This window comes from Canis lupus, chromosome 7 (genome assembly GCF_048164855.1).
Source record: "Canis lupus baileyi chromosome 7, mCanLup2.hap1, whole genome shotgun sequence".
Classification (NCBI taxonomy): Eukaryota; Metazoa; Chordata; class Mammalia; order Carnivora; family Canidae; genus Canis; species Canis lupus.
This window is the reverse complement of record NC_132844.1, coordinates 54,179,991-54,197,944: the sequence shown is the minus strand read 5'-3', so window position 1 is coordinate 54,197,944 and position 17,954 is coordinate 54,179,991. Positions and strand designations below refer to the sequence as shown.

Here is a 17,954-nt window from a genome sequence, read left to right as displayed (position 1 = left end):
GTAAAAACAATAGAGTGGCATCAACATGGAGTGAACAGTCCTTGATTAATGAAGGAGTCTAATCATGACTAAATCAAGAGCACTGTCCTTTCTTTCTTTCTTTCTTTCTTTCTTTCTTTCTTTCTTTCTTTCTTTCTTCATTTTATTTATTTTTAAAGATTTTGTTTATTTATTCATGAGAGACAGAGAAAGAGAGAGAGAGAGAGAGAGAGAGAGGCAGAGACACAGGCAAACAGAGAAGCAGGCTCCATGCAGGGAGCCCTATGTGGGACTCGATCCTGGATCCCAGGATCACACCCTGGGTGGAAGGCAGATGCCCAACCACTGAGCCACCAGGTGTTCTTCCTTTCCCTATGTATATCCATTTGGTTATATCATGTTGCAACTCTAAACAGCACCACTAAGAGTCAGCCCCATAAAAATCATTTTTTAATAAAGAGAAAGTAATAAATCCTTTTAAGAATATTAACTGTTATTAGTAACCTAAGACAGACCAAAATCACGAACCCCTACAATTATTTATAACTTATAATACAAGCATGATCAAAAAAAAAAATTCTTGGAATGCCCAGGTGGCACAGTCACCTAAGCATTCGACTCTTGGTTTCAGGACGGTCGAGATCTCAGGTCTGTGAGATCAATCCTTCACCTACAGCTGGCTCCAAGCTCAGTGGGGAGTCTGCTTAAGATTCTCTCTCCCTCTGCCCCTGCCCCCTCCCTCCCTCACCCTTTCTCTTTCTGTCTCTAAAATAAATAAATAAATCTTTAAAAAAAGAGTTTCTTTTCCTTTCTGGAAATATGTTTTTGTTTTATTGAATCTTTCTCATTGCTCATTTTATAATGAATCTGTAAAGATTATGTTGCACAATATTTTCATCATCCTTACCTTATTCTAGGTCTTAGGAAATCCTTATTTGATCTTAGGAATTCTGGGAAGTAATTGAAAAAGACCAAGTTATAGGACTTGGAGAGGAGAGGTAGGTAAATGATTAGGAGCCAGACTACTTCAAAAAGATAGTCCTGGCAACAGAGCCAATAGTATTTCTTAAAAGAAGGAAAGGATAAATGAGTACACTAAGGCCACCTCTGTCTAAACAAAGGGAGGAAATGTGAAATTGCTGTCATGAATTACTTTACTAGACCTTGTTCACATGGAGCTCGAAAAGGGACTACAAATAGTGGACATTTCAGAACCAAAATCATTTAAATTACTAATGGAAAATATCCTTATACCTATCCATGCAGTTATTCATGAAATAATTATTGAGCTACTACTATGGGTCAGGCACTGAATATAGAGTTGCATTTTTAAAAATGGGGCCTATAGACAATCTTATTTTAATATGTTGAGATACATTTACTTTATAGATAATGAACACATAGAAGAAAATTAGTGACTTCTAGTCTTCTAAAAAATTCATGAATTATGAATACTGGTTATATATATCTGACTTTCCTCAGACTTAATTCTCACATATGCTCTGTTCAATTCTGTAACTCAAGGGACCTGACTGAGATACAGACTGGGTTTTCAGCCCTTAGTGTCAGCTGGCTGCCAGCCTGATTATGCCAATGGGAGGCTGCTTAGGGTTCCTGGTACCATTTCCAATGTAGGGGGTGGGATTGCACACACCAACAAGCAATTCTCAGAACACCAACAGGATGTTGAAATATTCAATTCAATTCTGACACACTATCTGAGGATAGCATCAGATTCCACAGTTCCAGTCTCAGTCCCACAAAAATATCCTCTACTTGTCCTTTACCATGCTAATTCAGATGTCACTAGCAAGCCCAGACTATTACCTGTGTTTCTGACCAACTGGCTACATATTAGAGGTTCCCAGGACACCCTCCAACTCAGGTCCATGTTGTTACCTGTACTTCCGATTGACTGGTTGTAAATTAGAGGTTCCCACAACCTCCTCCTCAGCTTCAATTAACTTTCTAGTGGTTCACAGAACTCAGAGAAATGTTTCACTTAACAGATTACTGGTTTATGACAAGAGGATATAAGTCAGGATCATCCAGTTGTAAGAAATGCACAGGTCAAGGAATGGGGAAGGAGCATGGAGCTTCCATGACCTCTCTAGGCTTGCCACTCTCCCAGAAGCCCCTAGTATTCATCAACCCAGAAGCTCTCATTTTGGGCTTTTATGGAGGCTTCATTACATGGTCATAATTAATTCAATCATTGGCCATTGGCAGTTGAATCAACATCCAGTCCCTCTTCATTCCCCAGAGGTCAGGGTGTGGAAATGAACTTTCCAACCCTCTGATCACATAGTTGGGTCTCCTGGCAAACAGCCCTATTCTTAGGTGGGGTCCCTGGTCACCTTATCAACATAATAAAGACACCTTTACAACGCTCATCACTGAGAAAATTCCAAATCTTTTAGAACTTCTGTGTCAGAACTGGGGAGGAAAACCACATATATATTTCATAGTATAAATCACAATATTACAGAAGCAACAGTGAAAAATGGATGGCAGGAGGAAGAAAGAAGCCAGGGTTTTTCTCTCTGTGCCCATTCTCTGCCTCAGAGTCTCCACAATGATTACAGCTTTAATAGGGTGACTTCCACCCCTGAGCTCACTAGTTAACATCACCCCCTTGTGTTTTGTCCTCAGCCGGTGGGGGGGGAGGGGGTGGAAGTGACAGTGTGCTGTTGCTAATATCTGGGATACCTCATCATCCTCTATCTCTAGTGCTTCCACTGACTCAATAATTAATTTCCTACATTAAATTCTCTATTTTAAATACTTTGAGTAGTTTCCATTTTAATGGTAGAATCCTGATTGATACACTATATAATATGAAATCATTGGAAATAGTTTGAATTACCAATAATGAGAGGATAGTTAAATCAATTATGGTACAGCCACTGAGAAGAAAATATTACAGGTGTGATTATAAAGACTTCTTTATAGGATTATAAAGATTTCTAAGGAACAAGGAAATGATTATGATATGATATATAATTTAAGTGAATAAATTTAGAATGTAAAGAACTATAATAGAAAAATTAGAACTTCTGTTTTATTTTTTTTTAAGATTTTATTTATTTATTCATGAGACACAGAGAGAGAGAGAGAGAGAGAGGCAGAGACACAGGCAGAGGGAGAAGCAGGCTCGGTGCCAGGATCCCTGCCGTGGGACGTGGGACTCGATCCCAGGTCTCCAGGACCACACCCTGGGCTGAAGGCGGCGCTAAACCGCTGAGCCACCCCAGCTGCCCAGAACTTCTGTTTCAGAGTGATAATGAGATCATGGGTGACTCTACTATATGAGTTTTTTTTCTGTCATTTTATTTTATTTCTATCAGTAAACAAAATAATCCAAAAAAAATGCACATTCCTCAGTGACTGCCATTTTGAAATCTATTTCCATATCTAGGGTGATTCTCAAGCATAAATATGATAGATCTATGATCCCTAAGTTCTGATTCAAGTCTCTGGTCAAAAATCATTTGCTCTATTATCCTATAACTGGACCCTGATAATCCAACATGAAGAGTATATTTTTAGAGTTCTCAAGGAAACTAAAGGTTCATTTAACTACACAATGTATTTTATAAAACTGATCATATGGGAGCCAACTAATATATGATGTGGGATTCATTTATTTAAATAGCCCCAAACACTTTCTGGAACCTTTGGAAAGTAGCACTGGGAAGGACTGGAAGACAGAACATACAAGACTGAAGGTCTAAGTGGGTACCAAGTTCCACAGCTTGGCATACTTAATGGGTAATGGCATCAGGTGCCCAAAATAAAGTGGCAAAGAGAATCAGTTTTGCAAGAGTTAGGGAGGGATACTTTTTCTGAAACTAGTCCATTGCATGTGTCTTTAGATAAGGTCTGCTCGTGTGCACTCAGGGAAACCTTAACAACCATAACAACCTATTTGTGGACCTAGGGGCATCAGTCTTCTGTAACACAAAAGTGAGATTGGGATCACATTTTTTTTTTGAGATTTATTCATTTGAGAGAGAATAAATATTTGTCTTTATTTCCCACCTTTCAATATAAGTAGTCATCACCTCACACCCATTAGGATGGCTACCATAAATAAATAAATAAATAAATAAATAAATAAATAAATAAATAAATAACAAGCATTGAAGAGGATATGGAGATATCCAATGTCAAACACAGTCAATTGAAATAAAGCTACATCAAATTTGAGAAAATTATTTCAGCTTCTAGAAGAAAATAGGAAAATGGGTTTTATAGAAAGGACCAAAGAGCTAGAAGACAGTGAAGCACATTTTCAAAATTCTGAAGTGATTTCCAACCAAGAAATCTAGTCTTAAACTCTAATTATGAGAGTAGATTAAATTCATATTGAGCATTCAAGGTCTCAACAAATATAAGTCTATAGATACTTTCTTAGGAAGCAACTAGAGAATGTACTTATAAAAATGACACAGTAAACTAAGGAAAGGAAGATATAGGATCTAGGAACCAGAAAATCTAAAACAAGAGAGATATCAAAAGAATCATATCAGACCTAGAGAGTAGCCAAGGCACAGTGCATCAGGTTGCATTCCAGAAAGTTACAACAGTGATTTCTTGAATAAGGAATCAGTAATATAGCTATTCTGCTTTAATCTATTGAAAGATTGATGCTTATATTTATGTAAATGGGAGAGAGTTTGAAGATGTATCATTGGCAGATATATAGAAAATTAAGGGAATACATGACAATTATAAACACAGAAGAAGCAAAAAGCTGTGTGAGGAAGAAAGTAACCACAACACATAACATAACTGAAGTATTATTACAGTTTACAAAAGGTTTTTCTCTTAGAAAGATTAGGTCACTGAGGCCAGAATTAGTAATAGATTTATTAATTTACTGTCATAATTCATATTTATTATATTTATAGATATAAATATTAATCTTAAAAGTATATCCTTTCCAAATTATTTACTTTTACCTACAAATGTAAACTCCTTCTACAAAATACCTAAATTCCAAAAAAATAAAATAAAATTTGTAAGTAGATTGTAAGTACATACTATTTATACATTTTCTGTTAAATAAAATGCTCAATTATCCAGAATAACATATTTCTCAATAATATCAAATAATAGCTTTAGCTATAAATACCTTCCTAGTAACCAAAACTAGAATTTTAGAGTTTTTGGTACGTGTTAGTGTGTGTGTGTTCACAAAGACAAAGAGTTTAAGGAATTGATTCATGGGTCTGTAGAGGCTGGAGTGAGTCCAAAAAAAAAAAAAAAAAAATCTGATGAGGTAAACCAGCAGGCTGGAGCCTCAAGAAGAGTCAATAGTTAAAGTCCAAAGGCAGTCTGCTGGTAGAAGTCCCTCTTCCCTAAAGAAGTTAAAGTCTATGCTCTACCAAGGCCTTCAACTGACTGGATTATCACCTTACAGGAGGATGATCTACTTTACTCAATCTACCCATTTAAATGTTAATCTCTTCCAAAAATATGTTCACAGAAACATCCAGAATAATGTTTGATCGAATATCTGGCCACCATGACCCAGCCATGTTGACATAAAATTAACCTTTACAGTTTGTATTAATTCTTTAACCAGCTTTGATGTCATCAGGATAACTACTAACCAAGCCTAGGATTTGTTATTTCTCCCCAGCCCAGGAGGCAAGAGTGTGGCAGTCAGGGTGACATCAGCTCGTCACAGACAGTAAAGGTGGCCTTACACCTCTCAACTAGGCTACCACCCACAACGGAGCAACAGAACTGAGGGCCCTATTAATTTGCATTTCTCCACTTCTCAGTAGCTATTTCACTGTTAAAGAAAAGAAGAGGATAAAGGGAGTCCAATTTCCCCATCTGTCAACATGATAAAAAATAGATGGGAATAGATGAAACACTGGACTCAGTACTTCCCCCCTCCCTCAGCCCCAAATCTCACACACATCTTGATTCTTAGTATTCTTTAAACATGCTTCTTATAGTGTTTAATTCAGTATTCATCTAGAAAACTATTCGACTCCTTCTAAGACATCATAGCCATTGCTCTCTTGCATAGACTGGAGTATATGATGGAGATAAAAATCCTCAAATTTGGGAATCAGAAAAAAATGCATTAAAAACAATAATCTGAGGATCCCTGGGTGGCGCAGTAGTTTGGCGCCTGCCTTTGGCCCAGGGCGCGATCCTGGAGACCCAGGATCGAATCCCACGTCGGGCTCCCGGTGCATGGAGCCTGCTTCTCCCTCTCCCTCTGCCTGTGTCTCTTCCTCTCTCTCTCTCTCTCTCTGTGATTGCCATAAATAAATAAAAAATTAAAAAAAAAAAACAATAATCTGAGAGTGAGTGCAGGCTAGGACTTAATAAAATCAATAATTCCAAATTGCATATAAGCAAAAGTAGTTTTTTTTTTAACTTCTTACGTTCATACTATGGGCTTATCTTTATTTTTTTAAAGATTTTATTTATTTATTCATGAGACAGAGAGAGAGAGAGAGAGAAGCAGAGACACAGGCAGAGGGAGAAGCAGGCTCCATGCAGGGAGCCCGACGTGGGACTCAATCCCGGGTCTCCAGGATCACGCTGTAGGCCGAAGGCAGGCGCTAAACCGCTGAGCCACCCGGGGATCCCTTGGGCTTATCTTTATTAAGAATTAGTCAGAAAGGAGCACTGGATGTAGCATGGAAGTATTGAATCGTTATATTGTACACTTGAAACTAACATTACACTGTATGTTATCTGGAATTTAAATAAAAACTTTAAAAATAAGAATTAGTTAGAATGCATCATAGTTGGTAGAACAGCTATACAAGGAAATTAAGAAAGATGTCAAACAAGTATGCTCATAAACTCAGGAAATAGCTCAGCTTTTGTTGTTCATTGAATAAGAAATAAAATATGAGTTTTGGAATTCTCTTCAATGTCATTTTTCTATTGAAATAGTTCTTTGAATAAATATGCATATTATTCTGATAATAAAAACTTCAAATCTTCAAATTAAGATATTCACTCAGAGATTAGCATATAGCAGTAATAATTATATGAAATAATGGTAGTAAAATATGGCTCCTCCACATAAGAGAGAATAGCAGATGAACATAAAAAAATGCAAGTTCAAAGAGCAATTTATTCAGTGACCAGCAAGCCAAGGGATTTGTGTAATCTAGCCTAGAGGAAACAGAGGTAGAGAGGAGCTTCTGGGAGTCTGATCTAATGACATAGATGACCAAGGGTGAACTTTAACAAAAATAAATTATTTGATTTTCTCCCCAGTCAAACCCCAAGCCTATATGTTTAGTAGCCATGAGCTTACCAGCAGGCTTCATAACATAAAAAAGGATTCAGGAAAACATCAAAGAGCAACATAGATCCTTAAAATATGATAGCAACTGATCCAACTATAGTAGGTGGTACTTCCTAAAGTGGTACTTACTAACGTCCCGTCCATGCAACATTTAAAACTCTAAATCAGAGAACTGATACAATTGTGTTAAATGTTAAATGAGACTCAGTCATGTGAATCAATACAAAGACATTTCCACTTCTTCAGATTTATCAGTTTATATTCTGGAAATTTTCTATAATTATCCTATAGCAGAGATGACTGAGTGGTTCACCAAAAACTTCTGTACTCCTTTCCAGAGTATAGACTGTCATGAGAATCCTCTTTCCAGTCAAGGACATTTTTTTTTCCAGATTCTTTGTATATTAAGAAGCCATGTGACTAGTTCTTGACAATGTCTTAGTAGAAACAGTATATGCTACTTCAAAATGGTTAAGAGTGAATATAAGTTCTCTCTCCTCACTCTACCCATCTGTCTGCTGAACAAAAACTCTAAGGCCCCAGGGGATAGCATAGACACACAAGATAGTAGGAGACAGGGGCCTTGAATCACCACTTGGGGGAAATCTCACACACAAATCAAGAACACCTGCACTGGACTGGTATGCATGCAAGAAAATAAGCTTTTATTGGTAAACTCTCTGAAACCTTGAAGTGTGTTTATTATAGAGGCTAGTCGTGCCCTAACTAGTGTAGATTTGTATGAACCATTTAGTGAGGGCCTATTATATGCAAATATAGCAGAATAAGTTTATGGAAATGTTGCCATCACTCAGGTCCAAGTTCATATTTTGTATGTTGTGAGAAACATTTTTTTTAAATCCAAAGTTTATACATTTATCAAGTGTTTACCATGATCCATATATTGTGCTAAAAACTTTAAAGGCTTTAGTCACTTAATCTCATGTGATCTTCTGCATTTGGGATTCTTTGGGACACTGGCCCAGCTCACAAAACATGCCACCCAGCCACACCCACCCAGCTACAGCAGTGAGTAAACAGTCCTTTTGTTCCACATTACTTCCTGACCACAGATGATCAAAAACCTCGATAAGATTGAACAATCAGGAGATCATTAGTGATTTTCTAGGAAAAGTTTTTAAATCCCTTTTTTTAAATTTTATTTATTTATTCATGAGAGACATAGAGAAAGGCAGAGACGTAGGCAGAGGGAGAAGTAGGCTCCTCATAGGAAGCCCGATGCGGTACTCTATCCCAGGACCCCAAGATCACGCCCTGAGCCAAAGGCAGACACTCAAACACTAAGCCACCCAGGCGTCCCCAGTAAAAGTTTTTAGAAATCTAGCCACATGGCCTCCATGTAACATGATCTGACTCAGTTTCAAATGCTTTTTTATTTCTTGTTTAAATGCTAATCTTTTTAAATTCATGTTATTAAGAAAGCTACTTTTCTATGGATGTTAATAGCTTATCGAGCTAATATTTGTAAATGGTCTGTTTGGACAGGTACAATTATGTAATGCAGTGTTTCCAACAGGGATTTTTTTTCCTTTTGTTTCCTTTTTTTTAAAAAAAGAAAACTGTCAATGTCCCTCAAGTTATGGCAATGTACCTTGTGCCACTGCATTTTCAAAGTGTACTTTTTTTTTTTTACTGTTTCAAACAAATGGAAAAATACTTATAAAATGCTTTTGTGGGGGGTGGGGGAGGTTGTGATCTGTTACTGTTTTACAGAATAAGCACTTTGCATAGAGCTGAGTACACTAAGGATGGTAAACCATTTACCAGTGCCTGTCATAACATGTCTTTAAGAGAATGCATGGATATATAGCTCTAGAGAACCAATATAGCTCACATCAACAGGCTGAAGTTGAGGGCTGCATTTGTTAATTTGTATGTTTTTACAGTATCTAATGTTCTAGCAAGGCCAGCATATGCATAGTTGATTCGTGACTTATCATTTCAAGGGCACTAAATAGACTCCACTGAATTTTAAAAACTCGCTATAGCTTGTCATACCTTTAACACCCTATTGCTAAGGTCATCTAAACCCATCTTGCTTAAGGAAGTTATGTTTCCTGAAAGGTTGTCGGATATTAGTCACCCATTAGGGTCCTGAGACATGGGTCAGGGAAAGTCTTGAAGGAAATGATCCTGGGATGCATTTATTTTACAGAAATAAAGAGGTCAGGATCATAGAGGAGTTCTTTCCTTAATGGGATTCATAAGACTAAGGTTCTAAGCAACCCTAAAACAGCATTGAAGCACCAGGATCCTGAAAATGAGAGTTACAGAGCCCTAACCTTTGCCATGAGTAACTATTACAGGCTAAGCAGGGGTTACATATTCATCTAAACTCCCTCAACATCGACAAAAGCGGTACTTCTTGAGTACTTCTGTATTTTGGCATATGCTGAACTTCAATATGGAACTACTCTCCCTGAATTAATTTTAGAACAGAATGTGGTATATAGCAGCTATTAAATAAATGTTTGTTGAATTAATAGATCTATTAGGGCAGCCCCAGTGGCGCAGCGGTTTAGCGCCGCCTGCAGCCCAGGGCGTGATCCTGGAGACTCTGGATCGAGTCCCACGTCGGGCTCTCTGTATGATGCCTGCTTCTCCCTCTGCCTGTGTCTCTGCCTCTCTCTCTGTCTCTATGAATAAATAAATAAATAAATCTTAAAAAAAATAGATCTATTAAAAGGAAACAATGTACAACACTTTGTGAGGTTACATTTGACGAGAAAGTGGTAGATTTGCTGCTAAAGAAAAGAAATGAAGTGTTCAGTAAGTTATCTTTAGCGGGAAATATGAAAATGTGAAAGGCAACAGGAAGAATTTATTGAAAGAGGTTGAAATATAAGCAAGGAAAAAAGTAGTCCTCAGCATTAACAATCCCTTATTAATTAGATACATATAGAATTTAACATTTGCTGATATTACAAAAGGTGAGTATCTTTGGTTAAGCACTAAACATTACAGTTTATGCTCCTTAAATAAACTATGGAGATAAGCTTAACTAGAGCAAGTAAGTCATCACAGTCCCAGCATTATGTTTTTTTATAATTTGTGCTTAGAGTAATATTACATATTTCCTTTGCCTTGAAAATATAGCACATGTGCATACTCTTATTTAAAAGCTAAAGGTGAATCTTAAAATAATGTAGCAAATCAGTTATTCATAATTTGGTTACTTACTTTTGCTAATAGAGGAAGAAAAATCATTCTATGTTTGAAAAAAAATGTGCTTGTCAACACAAAATTTAAACAGGTAAAAAGTAATAAATTTTCATTAAGTGCAGCCATACTTTGGAAACAGGGAGGAGGGAGTTTGTTCTCCGGGTCTTACAGCTACACTTGAGGATAGCTGCCAGTCAGATATATTGAACAGTTTCACGGGCTGCTCTGCCTCAGTGAGCAAAGCTATCATAAGAAACCAGCAGAGAGTAGCACACTTTCTATGGGGCTGGGAAAACAAAGGGTAGAGCATTAAACACACACAACAAACACTCAGAGAAGAGAAACTACAAAAAAAAAAAAAAAAAAAGAGCAATCAGTCTCTGTGTGAATGTACTATTTTTTTAAGGTGAACGTATTCACCTATTTGAGGATCCAATTTGCCAAATTACGACATTTGAAAATTACCCTGATCTGATATCATAACAAAGGCATTGATGTGTGCAGGCACTGGTGTGTATTCTGATGCCTCTGCCTTTGTCTATTGTTCTTCAAGTGACTGCCTGATAATCCTCACTCTTTATCTCCTCAAAGATCTCTTAAGGTCTAAGAAATGAAATCCTTGGAGGTATCATTGAGAGACATAAGACATGCAAGAGTGAATTTCTAACGTGGAAGAGCTTACCACAGGCGTCTTTTACACTTGGGTGAAAAAAAAGAGCCTCCCTCCTTTTGTGGTCCACTTGGCAGAGCTAGATCGTTGGCTGGATGTGACAGCATGATCATAGCGAGTAGGGGTCTGGCCACTGGAAAGAGCATTTCCTAATTAATGCTGCAGTACACACATCCTCTTAGATGCAGCACTGTAACAGGATGTGGTTTTGGCAGGACTCTTTCTCGGAACAAAAACATGGGGCATCTGTCTGTCCATCAACTCTCTGGGTGACACACTGGAAGTCAACAAGACCTGGATCTCTGTCTTAGGCACCCATCTGACATCCAAAAACACAAGTGCCTCCATAGCCTAAAGTCATACTACTTTCCACAGTGTTCCTAGCAGAACTTCTTAAGATTAAACCTTCTCAGTTAGGATCTGTGCTTGCCAATAATCCCTTAAATTTCTGTCATAGTTTCTTTTGTCATTAGAGAGACTTCTCAACTGTTTCCAAGGATATTGACAAGGACTCAAGAGATCTTAGAGTCTCTCCTTTGTTCATATCTGGGAGAAAGGTGTTGGTTTTTAGAGCATCGCTGCCCCAGTCATTTTATTTATTTATTTGTTTGTATATTTTCTCCATTTTCCTTCATTCACAATACAGACAAGTGAAGGCCCTGGGCGGCTGTGTATACAGGTAGGTTTACTCTGCTTCCTCTTTCAGTACAGTCAGTATAAGAATACAGCCAGTAGTGAGCACCAGTGGTGAGTACCAGGTGACTGTCTGAGTCATTTTAAGACAAAAGACACTGAGGTTCTGTCTAAATACAGAAGCACTTCCTGACAAAAAGGGGAAAGTATGTCAATCGTGTAAGATGGAGGGGCACCTAAGGGGGCACCTGGGTGGTTCAGGGGTTGAGCGTCTGCCTTTAGCTCAGGTCATGATCCCAGGGTCCTAGGATAGAGTCCCACATCAGGGTCTCTCTAGGGAGCCTGCTTCTCCTTCTGCCTATGTCTCTGACTCTTTCTCTGTGTCTCTCATTAATAAATAAATAAAATCTTATAAAAAATCATGTAAGATGGACTGAAAGATCCAGATGGTGCCGAAACCTGCCTCTCTTCTGTCCCACATTTTTCTACCCAAAGTTCAAACTCTTCTTCCCTTGCTTACAGGCTCAGTATGTTCTGAAGTTCAAGAGTCAATACGAATACTAAGCAATGGGAACATAAGGAGTCCTAATGTAAAGTCTTGAGTCTTGGTTATGCTATCATTATCCTAATCTGGCCCCTTGTGATCCAGCTGTGACAACTTGCCCAGTTATGGTCATTTAGCACCTGATTGGTTCCTCCATGTGAGTCCACACTGGAGCCCATCGGCCAGTAAATGCTCTTTATTCAGCCATGTTATAAGCTGTGATGTATAAAAAACCATCCTCCTGACTGCCTGAAGCCTATAAAGTCAAAGAGAGAGCTAGATTCACACCAAAAGAAAAACTTGTGAACATTTGTATTTATAAGCTGGTAAGCTTTATTTGACAAATTTCATCGAGGATTTTAATGGAATCTGGATTATAGCCAGGGAAGATAAAGCAAGGGTGACAACTATGTCTTAAGTACAGTCGTTTTTTAAAAGATGATGATAAAAGTGCTTTTTTATTTTTACCACTGGAACAAGATTTAAAACATAATTTAGATGAGACTTAACAATTATTTAAAATAATGGAAAGCGAACCCGCCTAAGTATCAGGAGCCACACATGCTCTTTTGTATGGGACAGGCACTTTCACATACCCCAGTTATCAGGCAAGTCATTTAGTATCATCTTTTCTCTCATGTGTATCTATATCTGTAAAACAAAAGATTCATGCACATAATCTTCAGTTCTGAATTTATTAGAATCTGTTAATGACCACACAGGAGCCCCACCATAACCTCAGTGTAGATTGGATATTTTCAGCTGATTCAGAGTTTACAACGTTAATTTATATTGACATTTATACTATCAAAAGTGCCAAAAAAAAATCAAAGTCAATCTGGTTGTGTTACATAGTGTGTTAAAGCTGGCTGCTATAACAGACAAACCTAGAAACAGATGAGAAAGTCCATTTTTTGTTCAAGTAAAGACCAGTAGTTGGAGGGAGAAGCGAGAGGAAATAGTTAGTTCCATGTAGTCATTCAGGGATGCAGGCTCATGGAGTCTCCGCTGTCTTCAATAAGTGGCTTCCATGGTTGCCCTTTGTGTCACTGTTCAGTCAAAATTTGGAGAAAACAAGGCAAATGGAGCATCAAATGGGAGTTTCCAGAAGATAGGATTGGAAGTGTAATGTCTAACTTTTGCTATGTTCCAAGAGGGAGAGAGGTCAGACTTAGAGAGCAGCTAACTAGTCTGTACTGACATATCCAAAAAGTCATTTCAGAGCAGAATACAATGTGTAAATTCTTTAAGCCCCAGTTCAGGTCATTTTCGTTCCATAAAAATTTGCTTGGTTACCACAGGCCTCAACAATTCACTGCCCCTTCTATCCTTTTTATCTGTACTGTGTGTTTTGACACTTTATCATATTGTCTTGATATTTCTTTATGAAAATATGTCTCCTCTGTTGATACTAGAAGCTCTTGAGAACAGAGACAGTCTTAAACTTTGTACTTCCTGTCTCCTACCCTCTCCCTTGTCATCCAGCACAATGCACTTAATAAAAGCCATTGAATGAAATAAATGTGATTCATTAATCTTGGTGAGGTGAGTTCTTTCAAAATACTGATAAATGTAAGCTATATTATGGGAATCGTAGGAGGGATCATCTGTTTTGTGTTTTTTTTTTTTTCCAGTCCCACTGCCAAGGACAATGCCTGGCATGTCAAGGGCACTCAAAATTATTTGTTGCCTGAAAAACAAAAGTTCTATGATTGTACATTCTGTGATCATCATAGGGCCCTGCTACTTTTCTTGTGGTCAAATATATAAGACAAATTCTAGTAGAATAATTAATAATAATAATAATAATAGTTAACACTTCCATAGTGCTTAATGTATGCTAGACATATAGAAAAACTCATTTAATACAATAATATTTTGATAGTTATTAATGTAAGTTCCTTGTATATATGTACCTTTTGAGCCAATGCTGGCCTTTAGGGAGGCTTGGTGTAAATTAGAAAAGGCACCACAGGCTGCATCTTTCACTAATCTATATTATCAAAGAGTATCCAGAGCAGAGACTTGCTCATAAATGTTGAATGGATGAATGGATCAATGAAAAAACTATATTATTTGAGTGGGTCTGAGTGATAGTAATTCCATTTACTTTACTTTTTTGTCTGATTTTTTCTAATTTTTCTACAATGTTAATATGTCACTCAATATATAAACTTATTTGATAGAGACAAAAATCTATAAATAATAAGTGAGAATAAAATGCATCAATCTGAGTGAGTACATTTTTAATTAAGAAAGAAAATCAATATAATGCTCATAGCTAATGCATTTTAATTTCCAAGATATATTCTTTCTGTGATAGAATTTATAATTACAAATGGTCACTTGTAAATCTTTTTTTTTTAAGATATTATTTATTTATTTGAGAGAGAGAATGAGCAGGGGGAGGGGGAGAAGCAGACTCCCAGATAAGCAGAGAGCCAAACACAGGGCTCCATCTCAGGACCCAGCGACCAAGACCTGAGCCAAAGGCAGATGCTCAACTGACTGAGCCACCCAGGTCACAGGTCATTTGTAAATCTTTTCATACTTCATTTCTGCAATTGAAGTTTGTACAAGTTGAGTTAAATGATACTTATAGTTAAGTTTTCATTTTTAAATAATTATTCAAGTTACATAAAAATCAAACAGAGGATTCACATGTGCCTCTCACTGAATTTATCCCAATGGTAACACCTCACATAACTATAGCAAAATATTAAAACGAGAAATCGACATTGCTACAACTACAGACTTAATTCAGATCTTAGATACTTCAAATATTCAGATTTCACTAGTTTGTTTTTTTAAAAGAATTTTTATTCATTCATGAGAGATATAGAGAAAGAGGCAGAGACACCGAGAGAGGGAGAAGCAGGCTCCCTGAAGGGAACCCAATGCTGGACTCCATCCCCAGACCCGGGATCATGACCTGAGTTGAAGGCAGATGCGCAACCACTGAGCCACCCAGGTGTCTCCAGATTTCAATAGTTTTATGTGTGTATTATGTAGTTTCATGAAATTTTATCACATATGTAACCACCACCAAATTAAGATACATCTAAAGAATATAATAAGAGTATTTTAAGATTGAAATATCCCAAAAATAAAATTGTTAAATCTCTTTCTTAATGTTTCATCAGACAGTTGGTAGAATTATAATTAATTGCCAAAATAATTTGGACAAATAGGGAGTATTCTCACCATTTTTCTATTTAAAAATATATTGAAATTTTAAGGAAAAATTCATTTTAGATGCTCCCAGGGATTTCTCTTTTTAGAAAGGAATCTGGAGGAGAAGACTTACACAATGAATAATCATCTCTTATTCATGTTTTTTTTTATTATTTTATAAATAAAAATTAGCAGTTTGAAACTTCAGAATGTTTATTCATGTCTTAAAAACAGATGATGCAATGTAAGTACTCTGCCACCAGGTGGTGGTCCCTCCAATATTTGTTTTGAGATTCACATCAAAACTAGGGATGATTTTCCATCTAACTCAAGGAAATATAACCTTTCATGCTCTTTATGTTTAGTTACTTTAATAATCAGATTTAGTCTAGCATTCAAGGACCTCTACCATCAGTCTTCAATTTCCTTCTCAGGTTCATCTTCTACAGTTTCCCTGTATAAGAAACATTTGCTAAGCAGAATCTGGTATGTTCACTATATCTTATATATGTTTTTCCTCATTACACTTCTGTTTTATATTCATCTTTTTTTAAAACTAGTGCAGGAATATAATGCCTACTACATAGAGGGAGCTAAATAAATGCCTACTAGAAGACTTTGCTTATACATTCCTTGTATCTAAAATGCTTTGTCATCTATCTAGCTTTAAAACTCCTCCAATGAATGCTCAATTTCAGCATCACCTCTTCCACTCTTCCAACGTCATCACAGTAGGAAGTGATCTTTTCCTGCCGTACATAAGAAGTACTCTGTTTTTAGCACAAATATGGCTCTTCCACATTGCCTTAAGTTGTAGCTTTTGAATATTAATCCCATATTTTAATCTTCCCTTCGCACAGTATTTGGGTATTCAATGACTGTTAGTTGAGTTAATGCATTTCAATAACACATTTTAGAGAGAAATTTGAAAAAGGAAATCCCTATACCTATTACCATTTTTATTGATCTTTAAATTTTCTTTGTTTTTTATCCTGAATCTAACTTGAAGTCAAATTCCCTGCCTTGTTGTTTAAAAGTCAGCAAAGTGTCAAGTCTTCAAACATTGGATGGGCTGGAGTATTCCTTAACGTATTAACACTTCCTTGAGATACTCAGTCCTTCTTTTGGGGCAGTTCTTCATTCAGCCTCTTTACAGTTTATCCCACTTACTACTTGAACCAAAGAAACTCTTCAATTCTAGCCCCCTCTGCTCAGGAGTCTCTCTGCTTACTGTCTAAGCTTACTTTTAACATCTAACACTAGAATCTTTAAGAAAAACATTACTCTTCTTTTTTCTTATTAAAAAGAAACATTACAAGCACTAGCTATGTTTTCCTTTTATTAGAATTAGTAGCTAGGTGACCTTGAATTGTATGTCCAATAGATCTTCTTTCAGAAACACTCTAGTAATAACTTGAGTTCCCAACCTGTCCTAGCACAGAGTTCCCAGAGCTGCTTCCTGAAAGAGTTTATGTTCTTCCTAAAGAAAAGAACATTTTAAAATAAAACTATTTTAAAAATGAGGTTTGGGGATGGAAATTTAAGGCAGTTTCATGACAGTAACATTGATCTCTTTTGGCAGTTCTGATATTTATGTATTGGGTTTCCTCAAAGCTAGGTCACCTTTCTCTGCAACCATTTGGTCTGTTTCAAAAAGTGATTTCCTAAAGACCAAAAGACTACCTTTTTCTATTTAGAGTCCAACTTCACACTGTCAGAACTTAAAATTCTCTAGACTCCCATGGCAGAGCTGCTTTAGGTCAAAGTACAGCCAGAAATAAATGCCCAAATCTACCCTCAAAAGGGTCTCAGCCTTCAGAAGGGTTAACGGTACCGCTTATGACAGACTCCATAACAGGTCCATTCAACTGTTGTGATTACAGACCCCCATATCTAGATCTCAGACTTGGCTTTTGTTAGTTCTGCAAATACTGAATTGGATAAATATTTATTCAACACTGTGCCACATACAGTCCTAGGCTCTGAGAATGCAAATTTAAATAAAACGTGATTCCTGCCCTAGAGAAATGGACTATATTCTGGTAATTTCGTTACTCTGCCAGATAGTCTACCCTCACGACTATGTTTTCCCTGGTCCCTGACTCCTAGCCTAATGTCACCTAAATAATCGATTTTCCAGACATCCTGAATTCTAGAATGTTCCAGAGCTCACTGGTGCTATGACCTGTGACTAAAAGTTTTTCTTAGAGTCTTAATTCATTGAGATCTGATACACACCCAACAGAAGGAATAAAAATGCTTAGCAAATACTAGATAATACTAGATCTGTGCTCACTCTAGGGATCACAAATTTTCCAAAAGAATAAGAGCAGTAAGAAATCATCTTAAGTTGGTGCTCCACATGCATGCATTTTAATGTGCATAATGATCACTTGGAGAAGTTGCTAAAATGCAGATTCTGATTCCTTAGGTCTGAGAGGGGGCCTGAGACTCTGCATTTCTAACAAACTCATAGCTAA

The 17,954-nt window shown here is 37.0% G+C and overlaps 1 non-coding gene across 1 annotated transcript; it reads right to left on the bottom strand.

Moving 5' to 3' along the window:
• Positions 1 to 11,744: 11,744 nt before the first annotated feature.
• Positions 11,745 to 11,869, bottom strand: LOC140637448 (small nucleolar RNA SNORA51). Its single transcript, XR_012034562.1, has one exon. It is a non-coding gene; the product is annotated as a small nucleolar RNA SNORA51 (small nucleolar RNA).
• Positions 11,870 to 17,954: the final 6,085 nt, after the last annotated feature.